Here is a 13,242-nt window from a genome sequence, read left to right as displayed (position 1 = left end):
CAAGCCTTTACCTCGAACAGTTACCTTGAAGAGGGGGGTGCATGGGCCACTCCAATTACTTGCCATTGTCAAAGGCTATTCAGGTTCATTTACATAACAAGCCAGGAAGACAACATTTCTGGCATTTAGCCTTGAGCAAACTGAACTTATCTGATAGGGAGTGGTGCTGGTAATCAAACAAGTGAGGTAGAGACTAGAGTGACAATGGCAGAAGATTCAGCAAGAGTCCAGTCAAACATGGGCCAGAACTCACTGGAAAGCATATGCCATGCTGGTGGCAGCAGTGAAGAAATCTTTCTTTTCTGCTACCATTGTGTCTCCACACTGACACTCAGCAGAGCTGTCTTGAATGGTTATAGGCTGTTTATGCTTCACCCCACAAGAACAACATATAGACCACTCAGCAGCCTGCTGTGAAGAATTTCCACAACACCTTGTTGAAAAAATTACTTTTGGATGCTAAAGTTACCACAGGTCCAGTGAATGCAAGCTTGGCTTCTGATTGTCGTATGTTAATAGGATACACTTCACTCTGTGCAACCTGAGGATGTGGACAGGATCCTTGGAGATGTGAGAGCCACCATATGTGTACTGGAGCTGTGCCCTTTCTGGCTCTTAAGATAGCTAGAGGGGGATAGGGGGCATGTGTCAGTGGAATTCTGAATACCTCACTGGAGGAAGGCAGGTTTCTGTCCTACCTAACAGAGGATGAGATGAGGCCATAACTGACAAAAATCCTCCTTGAAACTCAACATAGTGGACAATAATTGGTCAATCTCCAATCTCCCTGTTTTGGACAAGCCTGTAAAGCATGTGGTGGTCTCTTAAGTCCATGGGATCCTGAATGAAACAAATTAACAAGATCTATTCCAATTTAGTTTCAGGCCTGGGACTTTATCACACAGGAGGTTTACCATGTGTAAATCACAATGAAATCACCAGAAATCATGAAAGAAGCACGATCAAAGTTCACACACACCATGCACTTTTCCTGTCAGTAAATTGTCATGAGGGTGTTTGGGCTTACTTCTGCTGTCAGTAAATCACCATGGAGCCTCTATTTAGCAATAACAGAAGATCCTGTTATTACTAAATGGCAGCTCCAAGGATGCTTTACTCAGGGGAGAAGTGAGCCCCAACACCTCCATGACAATTTACTGATGGGAGAAGCATGCAGGGGTGTGAACCCCAATCATGCTTCTTTCGGTCTCCCATTTGGTGTCACCAATACCCAATTCTATTTCTCCAAACCTAACTCCAAGGAAATTGCTTTTGTACAAAACTAGTGTCTGCTTTCAGTAATGCACTGGATGAGGGTGAGCCAATTAAAACTTAATCCAAGACAAAATGGAGGTGCTCATGCTCATTTAAAAGGCAGTTTAGGGAATAGGGGTTCATCTTATGATGAGTTAAATACTGATATCAGGACCACAGTTTTAAATTATTATAAACCACTTTGGGCCCCACGCAAGGAGAAAAATGGGGGTAAAAATTCAATGAATTAATTCATGAATGAATGGGAACACTAGTGCTCTTAAGTCCATCTTGTAGGCTTCCCATAGGCATCTTGTTGGCAACTATTTGAAAAGAATTCTGGACTAGAAAGACATGTGTGATCTTGCAGTGTCCCTGTGAACAAAAAACCTGAGACTTCCTACCCACATCCCACCATGTGGAATTGAATTGCTTTCCTAAGAGATCCCTGTTTCCCATAAATTGCCATTCCTTAACATGGGACAAATCTTCTCTCAGCTGCATGGCTCTTAATGCTCTTGAATAAACCCAAATTATCCATCCATTGTATCTGATTAATGTTGCCAAAGATCAATTATCAATATAATTCACTGTATTCTCCATAGCAGTAGTATCTGAACTGAAACAAATATTTGCTTTAAATACTTAGACTTTTTTTCAAAATAAGAAGCAGCTTAAAGCTCAAAATGGGCAATTGAGTTCTTCCTTATACTTCCACAAAGGCCCCAATATTGTTTTTGTTGTGTGCTTTCAGGTCATTTTAGACTTATGGAAAATATCAAACATTGGCTAGCTCAGGTTTAAGGAAGGGTTTGGTTGAGCAATGATGTGTCAAGGGTTTAAATATAAGAATATCTTGTAGTCTACAATCCTGAGGGTCCCATTGTTGTTGTTATTGTTATTGTTGTTGTATCTGTTCAAGCATGACACTTAAAGAGGCAGTTCTATCTACAACGGCTCATTTAATCAGTCATTTGGGAGAAATTGATGGTGTTTTCGATATATAGCCCAAACATTTAGATAACTGATGTAACTGCTTTTAAAAACACATACACGTTGGTGTGAATACGTCTAACATACAAAAAATTCCTCTTAAATATATTGCCCAGTAATGGTACTAAGTATTGTACTGTAAATACTTTTAGGTAGCAATTATTTATACAGCAGCTAGCTGTATACAAGTCAAAAGAATGTGAAAGGATCAGTGCAAAAAAGAGTGCTATGTTTCTAACTTCTCTGTTTAGGTTATGCCCTTATGTACATAAAAGACTAAGAAAAATCAAGGAAAAAAGTGCAAAGGCAGGCCTATTGCTGGGGAAATGGGAGTTAAAAGTGATTTAAAGTACATACAAACTTAAACCAAACTTGCAAATTTAGTTAGTTTATCACACTAGGGGACTGCCCAAGTGAAATAATGCAAAGTTAATCCGAACACAAAGCAGAGAAAAATGACAGCTTTATTTACTTTTGGGTTGTTCTGAAAGTAAAAAGCTACTGGTTTTCTCTGCTTTGCGTTCAGATTAACTTCATGTTATTTCACGTTAACTGTGATGTCGTATCATAAACTTTGGGCATTTCTGGGTTTTCTTTGGTTTTAAATCTAGTTTAACTCCCATTTTCCCGTGGAATCTCGCTAGTGTGATAAACTTGCTAGACAGTGAAGAAATAGAAGTCGTAAAAGAGTTCTCATACGTGAGATCCAACATTTATAGAAATGGGGACTGCAGCCAAGAAATCAGAAGATTAAAAATAGGAAGAGTGGCTATGAAAGAACTAGATAAGATCCTAAAATGTAGATATACAACTGAGAACAAAAGTTAGAATTGCACAAACCATTGTATTCCCTATTACTATGTATACATGTGAGAGCTGGACACTGAAGAAAGGGGATAGGAAGAAAATCAATGCATTTGAGATGTGGTGCTGGAGAAGAGTGCTGAAGACACACCCGTGGACAGCCTAAAAGACAAACAAATGGGTCCTGGAACAGATCAAGTCAGAGATATCCCTGGAAGACAAGATGACAAAACTAAGGCTTTCATATTTCTGGCACATCAGGAGAAGGGAGAACTCACTGGAAAACAGCAATAGTGCTAGGAAAGGTGAAGAGAAATAGAAAGAGAGGAAGGTCACATGCTAGATGGATGGACTTATCAAGGAGAACAAGGATGTGAGGTTACAGGACCTAAGCGGAGCAGTGGAGGACAGGGAGTCTTGGAGATGTTTCATCCACAGGGCACCATGGTCGAGAGTGACTTGAGGGGAGTTAACACCACCAACAACATTTGCCTGCACTCTGCATGGAGGCTTCCTCTGTTTGAAGGGATCACTAGTCTATGATATGTTTAAAGTTTTTTTTTTAAATCTTAATCAGGAACCTTGAATTTCCTCAAGAATAGTTAGAATCTGGCCCCTGTTTACACTTGGACACACCCATAGGACTATGGTGGCATATCCCTCAGCCACATGAGAAGGTTTTACTCCTTATCACTCTGAAGAATGAGAGTCATACAGCTCTTAGAATCATAGAATCATAGAGCTGGAAAAGACATCAAGGGCCATCCAGTCCAATCCCCTGCCATGCAGGAACACAGAATCAAAGCACCCCCAACAGATGACTATTCAGCCTCTGTTTAAAAACTTCCAAAGGAGGAGACTCCACACACTCCAAGGCAGCATATTCCACTGTCAAACAGCTGTTACTGTTTTAAATATGTGTGCTTTTAACTGAATTCTTCATTTATTTGTTTCAGCTTTTATACAACAACTCAATTTTTTTTTTCATTTATTGTACAATAAGATTTTAGCTGTGTTTTAATTCATTGTAAGCTACCTTGAGCCCCATGCTAGATGAAGATGGGATAAAAATGAAATGAAATGAAATAAATGCAAAAGGGCACCATGGATTCATACTATGGTAAACTACAGTGTGACTTTCCCATAAAATGTGAAGTACCCCTTGTTTTCTCACTGAACAAAGCTTCCTGCAACACATGGCATGTTGGGAAAGGGGTATCACAATATTTCTGAATGAAACAAAAAAGAAGCAGAAACATGGCACTTTTATTCTTTCATAAATGTTATGCACACAATACTCAGATCTCTGGGCAACAGATCATACTCAGAACACTTTTGTGAAAAGCTATAAAACCTGCCCAATAACTGGAAACAATGATTCCAGAAATCAGCACATCGCTGCTCATAAGTAAGAGCAAGACCTTTCTGTCGATGTTCATTTACTGAACAAATGCTTGAGGGAAATATTCTCTGTGGAGCTGTAAATATTCCCATTGTACTAATGTGGTGGGGAAATATTGCCCAGGGCTACTGAATGTTTTTAATTGGAATGTTGGATCAGAATGAACCGAACACCATTATAAAAATTGAATAAATTGGATGATTATGAAATAACAGTTTCTATAGACTCCTCCTTCCAACTGCTTATTGAATTTCTTTAGATAACAATAATATTATACTAACACAATTAAAACATTCATTTAAAACTCATTTTAATTGAAAGGGGGTGGGGGTGGAAAATGAAAGGATATGCCAAAAACAACCAAAAGAGAACCTTTAAAAAATGTCTAGATACTTTTTTGAGACTTCAGGACTGATTAAAACAAGTATCTTGGCAAGTTAAACAGGAAAGATATACTTTTGAAAATTAGAAGGTGTAATAATTGGACAGAAATAAAACAAAAGCTTTTTCAATATATTAGTTTAGGAATGGGAAGAATTTTTTTTTTGGGGGGGAGGTCACATTTTGATGTGACAGTTTTTAATTTTTCACTTCCAAACTAATGCAAACATCAAAATCCATTATCCTTTGAAACATTAAGAGAAAATCACACAAAAATACATGCTTTAGTTAAAATGCATTATATTAGGTAAATTGTTTGCAAAATGTGCATATGTGGCAGCTGGATAAGATGAATTTATTAGGAGAAATATGTACAAAAATGAACATGGGTTTTCATACCTATATCTATAATATCTATATCTTTAGCCATATGTCAGTGTTCAAGATGAAATACATTTAAGTGAAAAAAACCTCATGTTCAAGATGAATCAAGCTAAATATTGGAATAGTGGGGAAGTGAGAGGAAACTGATTTAGATTCTTAGAGAACGATCATAAGGCATTCTGGCAAATGTAAACAATTTTTGGCTTGAAGATCCCCTCTCTACTGAAGATAGGGGATGGGAATGACAGGATGAGGAGAGACAGTCTTGAGAGTCTGGAATAAAATTATGAGGTTATTCCCTGAAGCATGTGTAATGGTATAGAAATATCTGGATTGCAGCCAGACAACCCCAATGTCTACTAATCTTCCAAACACCAACCACTATCAAACCCCTTTCCCAACACAGAAGAGAAATAAAATGTATTGAAATTGTTTTCAGAGGAAATACATGAATGGAAATTGTAGGAAAAATCGTAATACATGCAATAATTGCTTTCTTATGAAATCTAAACACATTTTACTCCTTTAGAAACATAGATATGATTCCTTCTAACTCAAAACATAAAACTGACCTATTTCTGAAATGTTTGCTTCACTCCTATGGTCCTTATGATGGCGTTTCAGTCGCTCTAAAACTGGAAAGTGGTATCTACATGTGGAGAAGAAGATCTGAACTTGAATCCAGGGGAGGGATAAAATGAGGACATTGTCCCCAAATAAGAATTCTTCCCCCCTGCACGAAATTTTCCGTCAGCACTCAAATTTCTAGCATTGCCAAGAATGAGATACTAAAAGTCTTCCACAGCTAGAATGCTAAGATTTGTTGTGTTTGCATTTCCTTGGTAACTTTAACTGCCCCTTTCTTTGAATACCAGAACTGTGGCTGGCCTTATGATCTTGTAACTGCTGGGGATTCATGTTTACTTTAATTAATGACCAAACACAGCCCCTCAAACCTACCTTTTCAGCCTGACAGGGTCTCAACCAAAGGATTTCTGAGGTGCTGCAAACTGGGGTGCTGAGAGAAACACCATATTGCAGCTGTGCTGCTCTCTTGATTGTGATATGCCATGAGACAAGCTGTATCCTAAGGGTTCCTCCAACTTCTTATTCCTGATGGGGCCCATGACTGACAGCATGCTGCAGATATCATTTCCCAGTGCCCCAGTCAGCAGTGCCTTGGAATCCCTTCAGTTTAGGCACAGCTAGAATGAAGATTTGGGGTTTTTTTTTTTTGGGGGGGAGAGGTGGTATTATCAGATTGTAATTACAGTGGCAAAGCTCCATCATTGTAGCCACATCTCAAGATGCAGAATCTCAGCACTCAGTTCTAAATGCTCCTCTGAAGTTTTACGTTACAGCAATGCTACAGATATGCAGATGGAAGCAAACTTTCATTTGGGAGAGGAGAAATTTTATTGGGGGACAATGCCCTTAATTTGTCCCCCCCCCCCAAGATAAATCTTTGCTTGAATCCCCTCCCTTCCAGCCTCTACAGAAACTTCTATGGCTACTCTCTATTTATATCTGGTATTCTGACATTTAGGAGTGGGGAGGAAATCATGACAGGGATCTGACAGTCAATGTGCTAGGGGAGACTTTCATTGAAAATAAAGCCAACTGTTTGGTAGTATAGAAAATTGTACATTATTCAAAATAATAATTTTATAGGTCTCTTTCCACCTTAGTTTCACATTCCTCTTAGAAACACTGGGAAAAGTCCTCAAGGAAAAAAAGAATGCTAATAGAGACACATTATTCTACAATCTTAGCATGGAACTCTATGGAAAAATAACACTGAATGAGAATCAATTTATGTTAGAGACTTTCATGACAGATAACAACGAACAACTTCTCTGTAACACATGCAATGGCTGACATTGTTGGATTTTTTTCCCCTCATTGTTCAATGAAATTTTTCACTTCCTAATTTAAAGTGCACTGATAAATGTTATGGCTGGAATCCTCTATGGCAATTATAAATGTATAACCTGGAGTTACTGTTGTGTATTCATAGACCCTATGTAGCCCCTAGTTTAGGAACTATGGAGGGACCATGAAAGCCCCCTAGTATGACAGAAGCAGGAACGTAATTTTCCCTTGCACCAGGTACCATTCATGCAAAGGGGGTTGGGAATGGCAGTCAGCTGCTTACCAATTAACAAGGGAACCCTAGACCTCCATTGATCACAGCAGTTGCTTCTTGTTAAATGGGGATTGGGAGCGGGGGGTAGGCTGGGATTACTGTGCAGCAATGTAACTACAGTGCTCACACATAAAATTCCCTACAGGATTCCAGTCACTGTATATTCAGATAAATTTAAACTGCATAATTTGATAAAAAGAGGACAGCTCAGGTCTATGTTGTTTGAAGGACTGTATTCTCCTTTACAAATTTGCCAGTGTTTTGAAATCTGTTGGGGAGGTCCTTCTCCCCATCCCACCACATCACAGGTATATCCAGTGGCAACATGGGAGAGAGCCTTCTTGGTGGCTGCCCCCAGATTCTGGAATTCTCTTCCCAGAGAGGATGGACTGGTACCCTCCCTACTTTTGTTCCACAGACAGATGAAGATCTTTCTGCATTGACAGGCCTTTGAGTACTGAATGTATAAGATCTAAAAAAATGCCGGACTTTCTATCGATAATATTCTTGTGCTTACTTTATTATATCTGTCTCACCACCCTCTCAGACACCTTTGGTGGGAACAAGAGAGAGGGCCTTCTCAGTGGTTGCTCCCAAGCTTTGAAACTCCATCCCTAGGGAGGCCAGGATGGCGCCATCTCTACTATCCTTCCCATGCCAGGTAAAGATATTTTTTGTGCAGTCACAGGCCTTTTAAGCTGATCAGGGCTGGGTTTTTAATGTTGTGCTATATAAATTTTAATGAATTGTATTTTTAACATGTTATATTTTAATTTATAACTGTTTAAACTCTTAAAATGGTTTAATTGGTTTTTAAATTTTATATTTATATACTTTAATATTGTTGCACTGTTTTTAAATTGTATTGTTTTATACATGTTGTTCGCCACTTTGAGTCCCTATATTGGGAGAAAGGTGAGATATAAGAAAATAATAATAATAATAATAATAATAATAGTTGTCTGCATTTTAACTGGTTTTAATTTTTTTTAGTTTAATCTTTTAACTTTTATATTTTGTGAATATGTATTTTCTATCAGCTGTAAGCCACATTCACCATGGTGAGTACACATGCATAGCCTCTGTAAATGAAAATTTGACCTGTCTGCTAGCAGGCATGAAAGTGAAGTCAAAGAGGAAATGGAAATTAAAGAATAAAAAAGTCCCCAATCCCCAATAGAAGTTGAACTCTTGGGAGACAACATGCATTACCTTCTAGCATTTATCTGAGCTTGTGAATTCATTATTTGGTATGGTCCAAGAAAGAATGGAAAAAACTCTGAAGGAAGAGGGAGGATATTGCTGAGCTAGGCTAATCCAGAGTGTGTACCTGGACAGCTGGTACTTTTCAGTGTGCCTTCCTTTTAAAGCTATCCATCATGCACATGAGAAAGCATCCAGGACCTGAATGGCAGAACTAGTACCTTGGAATTGTTCAGCTGTGAAACCTGAGTTGGCAGCACAGATTTGCCATGTGAAAAAAAAATGCTTGAAGGTGTTTTTTCTTCTTCATCATCTGGGGGGGGGGGGGGAGAAAAATAGATGGAGAGAACAAGTTTACAGGCTGTGAATCAACTCCCAGAAAAGAACTGGAGAAGAGAGCCATTATTTTTGGCAAGCAAATGTTTGGCTGGATGGGTGTCTAATGTAAACCAATCAGTTCCAGTGCATCCCCTTGGGTACCCTTAGGGCTTCAGGCATGAAAGTCTGTGGAGATTATTAGAGATGTCTGCAGGGCCACTGATTATGTTGCATATTATGCCTGGAAATCTATGCACAAAGGTTAATGTACAATTCTTTGTGCTGGATTCTAGTTTCCAAATCAGGACCCAGCCTTCGAAACATCTTTCCCTTCTTACCCACTTTTGCTATGTAATGCAAGTTACATTTAAAACTGAACAGGCTTTCAAGTTTTAAGTATAGACATTGGTGCTTTACAGAGCACCCAAAAAGGTGCCCGCACCCATGTTTGCTGCATGAGGGAGCTGCAGTGGACAAACCGTGCAGCTCCCCCGTGCAGCAAAAAGAACCCGCAAAAAGCGGCCAACCCCTAGTATGTACTGGGGGCAGAACAAAGGCCTGTCTGTAATGGGCCTTTGATATAATGTCTTAAAACAGGATCAGAGCTTGATCATTTTACAGTTTTCAAAAGTGACTCACTGGAGTTTATCAGACAAGGGGAATTGGAAGTATAATCTGATGGCAATCTGAACATAATCATGGGGTTTAACGTTACTGCGTGATAACCCACTACACACAACTTCGGGCAATGGGAAGTCAGTCTGAATGCAATTATGTGGTTTCACGTTATTGTGTGATAGACTGCCACACGCAAATTCGGGCAATGGCATGCTATTTTCAGGCAATGGGGAGCCAGTTCGAATGCAATGCGTATTCATGTAATTGCGCGAAACTAGCGACTTTAAGTGAATTCGTTTTGGCCCCACTTTCTTTTCGTTCGAATTTAAGAGAAATTCCTCCTGTTTGATAAACTCCAGTGGCTGAGGTCCTGGATTAGGCAATGCAATGTAAAGTTCTGCACAAGTGGAACTATGAAACATCTGCCTCCTCATCCTGCGTTTCAGCAGCTGCAGCTCTGCCATGCCAATTGTCTTACCAATGGAGAGGAAAGGAACAGCAACGAATCATCTAGCTATGTCAATACAGCTGCTTGCTCCCTGCTGTCCTCTGGGAGATCCTGGGGATCCTTCAAAGGTCCTGAAGGATGATTTCTGTGCTGTCACTTCTGTGTCCTTTCTTGCCACTCTGCTGTTCTACACTTGCTAGTAAAACGGGGATTGTGTGTGTCTGTGTCTGTATATGAGTGTGAGGGCAGCAGCAGCCAAACCATTGGAGATGGTGGGGAGTATGATGGTTGCTCAAGGTTATTAGAGAATTCCCCAAACAAAGAACGACTAACATAGGCATAAACTGAGCTTGCAATTGCACAAGTCACTCAGAGGAAGCCATCCATTTGGTACTTACTATGTTAATATTAATATCTCCCACCTTGCAGGTCCTCAACATAGTAGCCTGACCTGAAGTGTCCCCCCATTCTGGAAATGAATGTTTATTGCAGATAGTCCTCTACCCACTAAAATTACTTCCCTCCTTCTCTTCCTGGTTGTATAGAAGGGGGAATTTCCGTGGTTTTTGTTTGCTACAGGGTTGTGTAACAAGCAGCACCTGCTGAAATTCAATGTTCTGCACATTATTAAAGGTACAGGTATCCTTTCCAGTTTTCATTCTGGCAACCCAAGTCCTTTGTTTCTATGGTGTCAATGTACACCCCCCTCCCCCAAGAACACCCCAGGCCAGAGCAAACAAGGGGCAAAAGGAGTAAGAGATTGCATGAGTGATGTACATGTGAATGCATATATGCAGATTCAAATTTTAAAAGAATTATTCTAATTTAAATAGAAAGACAAACCATTTCACACACATGACTAAGTTTGTGTATTACCTTTCCTGGCCTGAAGATGCCAGCCACAGCAGCAGGCAAAACATCAGGAATAAACTCTTCTAGAACACGGCCTCATAGCCTGAAAACTCCACAAACAACTATGTTCATCCATCGCTGGCTATCCAAGAGCTAATTCTGGATGGGCATCTTCTTGGTTCCTGCTCTCTCTTCTTTAGATAAGGATCTAATCACAGCCCTTCAAAAAGAGGATAACTTCAAGAGAACCAACTAAGATACACAGTCTGTTCTATCTCAATGGCTGCTATTTCTCCAAAAAAGGTATGGTTGGTTTGTATTGTGCATGTAAGCTTTGACTGAAAATTAATGTGTCATATGATTCAGATTGCAAACTCATGGCTACTTTTTTTCAGAACAGAAGTGAGTTACTTATACTTGCTTTAATTTTTTTTTTTTTAAAAAAATATAATTTGTAATTTTTTCAGCAATGTAGTTTGGTCCTGAAATTCCCTGAGCTGAGCAAGTATTCAAGAGGTTGTTTGTTTATGCATCTGGCCTCTTGATGCCTATAATTAATGGAGAGAGGACAGCCTGAAAAGAGCTTGCACTAGGGAACTTTCTATACTTCTTTGCAAAGGAAACAAACCTTGAACCTTGAGAATTACTGTTAAGCTCCACTGTCTGTTCTGAACAGTAAACACTAATTCTGATTTAATCAGAACCCCACGTTTTGTTAAGTCTTTAAGTAAACAAAGCAGCAGCCATAGTTTATCATTTATTTATTAACCTATTTATGGCCTGCATTTTGCATATTAATCAGAGGTTCTCCATGTCCTATATTGAAAAGAAAATGGAGTGAAGGGAAACACAAACACACACGTACCTTTCTTCTGACTGTGTGACTTTTCTTTACTGTGGATAATATTCAAAGAATTAGATTAGAAATAGCCTTATGAATAAATGATGGCATACCATGTTATGTGTATAGTTAAGTGGAATTGTCACTCTTGAGAACACTGGAAAATAATCCACATCCCTGTCAGCCACCTTCACCACATCTCCCCACCATGTGTAGCAGAAAATACTGGCTGGTGAAGGACTTCATTTAAAATGTGTTTTAGAAAAATTCCACAGACCAACTAAAGTAAGATAAATACTCTGGGGACAAACCCAAGATTATTGTCCTAGAAGTCTAAGCCAAACAGCTGAGGGTACTTTACATAAGATACATGGTCAAAATAAGGGAGGTTTCATTGTATTTTAATTGTAATGTTCTTGACAAGAGAAAACAAGGAAAGAATTCACTAATAGGGATGTAAATCCCACCTTGTCTCATTTTCCTGTGCAAGTACAAGAAACCACGATTTATTTTAATCCTCACCTGCAACATGTTGAGATACTTTTTTTCTGCTGGTCTCCATGAGAGTTTTTGTATTTTACAAGGATGATTTTTGAACAAATTTAACAAATTGCATAGCAAAACTATGATAGTTCCCACTTTGTTGTATGGATTTTAAAAAATTAGACAACATTGGATGGTCTGTTTGTGCCATTTTCATCAAGCAGCCACCTCTTCTTGCTTGTTGTCTTTGGAAAGGATGCTAATTTTTTGCAGAGACATTTTGTGCAAATGGGGGGGGGGGGTATTGTCCTGTTCTTGTAAGAAAACTTATGGGGATTAATGAACTCTCAACAGAGTGCCTTTGTATGTCAAGAAGCCTGTCTTTTTGACAATGAGTAAGAAGAATATCGCACAGCGTTCTGAGAACGTTCTGGGAACCCGATGGGAACGGAACACATTTCAGTTTACCGCACGTATGTGTTCCCATTGGGTTCCTGGAACGTTCCTGATGTGTTCCACATGCGTTCCAGGGTGGGGACGGATTAGATGTGTTCCCAGCGAGCTGTAACGTTCTCAGAACGTTCCATAAGAAATCTGTGCAGTATTCTTATCCATTCCCAATTCCGTTCTCTCATTCTTCTGTCTCCTGATTGGCTAAAACAATGCCTTTCTCTTTAGTCCTCCAAAGTCCTAGAGCATACTAAATTTTTCATTGCTCTCCCATGTATGACGCGCCACCCTCTTTGACAAAACTAACATAGATTTTATCCTATTTTCCCCAAACTATGTATACATATGTGCACATTGGCAATATGGTTCTAAATGTTGTGTGTGTATATATGCATATATTTAAATATATGACTCTGTATGTGTCTGCTTTCTGCACACACAGACATACAAATACACACACACACACACACACACACACACACAGAAACTATACATAAAATGGCTAATGTGTACATATTTGTGTGTGTGTCTCGGTTTGTTCTGTGCACACACCCAAACACCCAAAAATACAGACATATTTATATAGATAGAATTCATAGCAGTAACTTTCACAGCTTGAATGTTTGCAAACTTAAACAGAGTCTCAAAAGTCGAAGATACAGTGT

At 39.2% G+C, this 13,242-nt stretch overlaps 1 long non-coding RNA gene across 1 annotated transcript in view; it reads right to left on the bottom strand.

Moving 5' to 3' along the window:
• The window catches only part of LOC121917508, a 28,289-nt gene extending 22,471 nt beyond the window's left edge, over nt 1-5,818 (bottom strand). Inside the window, exon 1 of the long non-coding RNA XR_006101048.1 lies at nt 5,791-5,818. This is a non-coding gene — a long non-coding RNA (uncharacterized LOC121917508). The remainder of the gene's footprint in view (nt 1-5,790) is intronic.
• Between the last annotated feature and the right edge of the window lie 7,424 nt (nt 5,819-13,242).

The sequence above is a fragment of the Sceloporus undulatus genome, unplaced genomic scaffold (assembly GCF_019175285.1).
Source record: "Sceloporus undulatus isolate JIND9_A2432 ecotype Alabama unplaced genomic scaffold, SceUnd_v1.1 scaffold_21, whole genome shotgun sequence".
Taxonomy (NCBI): Eukaryota; Metazoa; Chordata; class Lepidosauria; order Squamata; family Phrynosomatidae; genus Sceloporus; species Sceloporus undulatus.
This window is presented reverse-complemented; position numbering and strand designations above follow the sequence as displayed.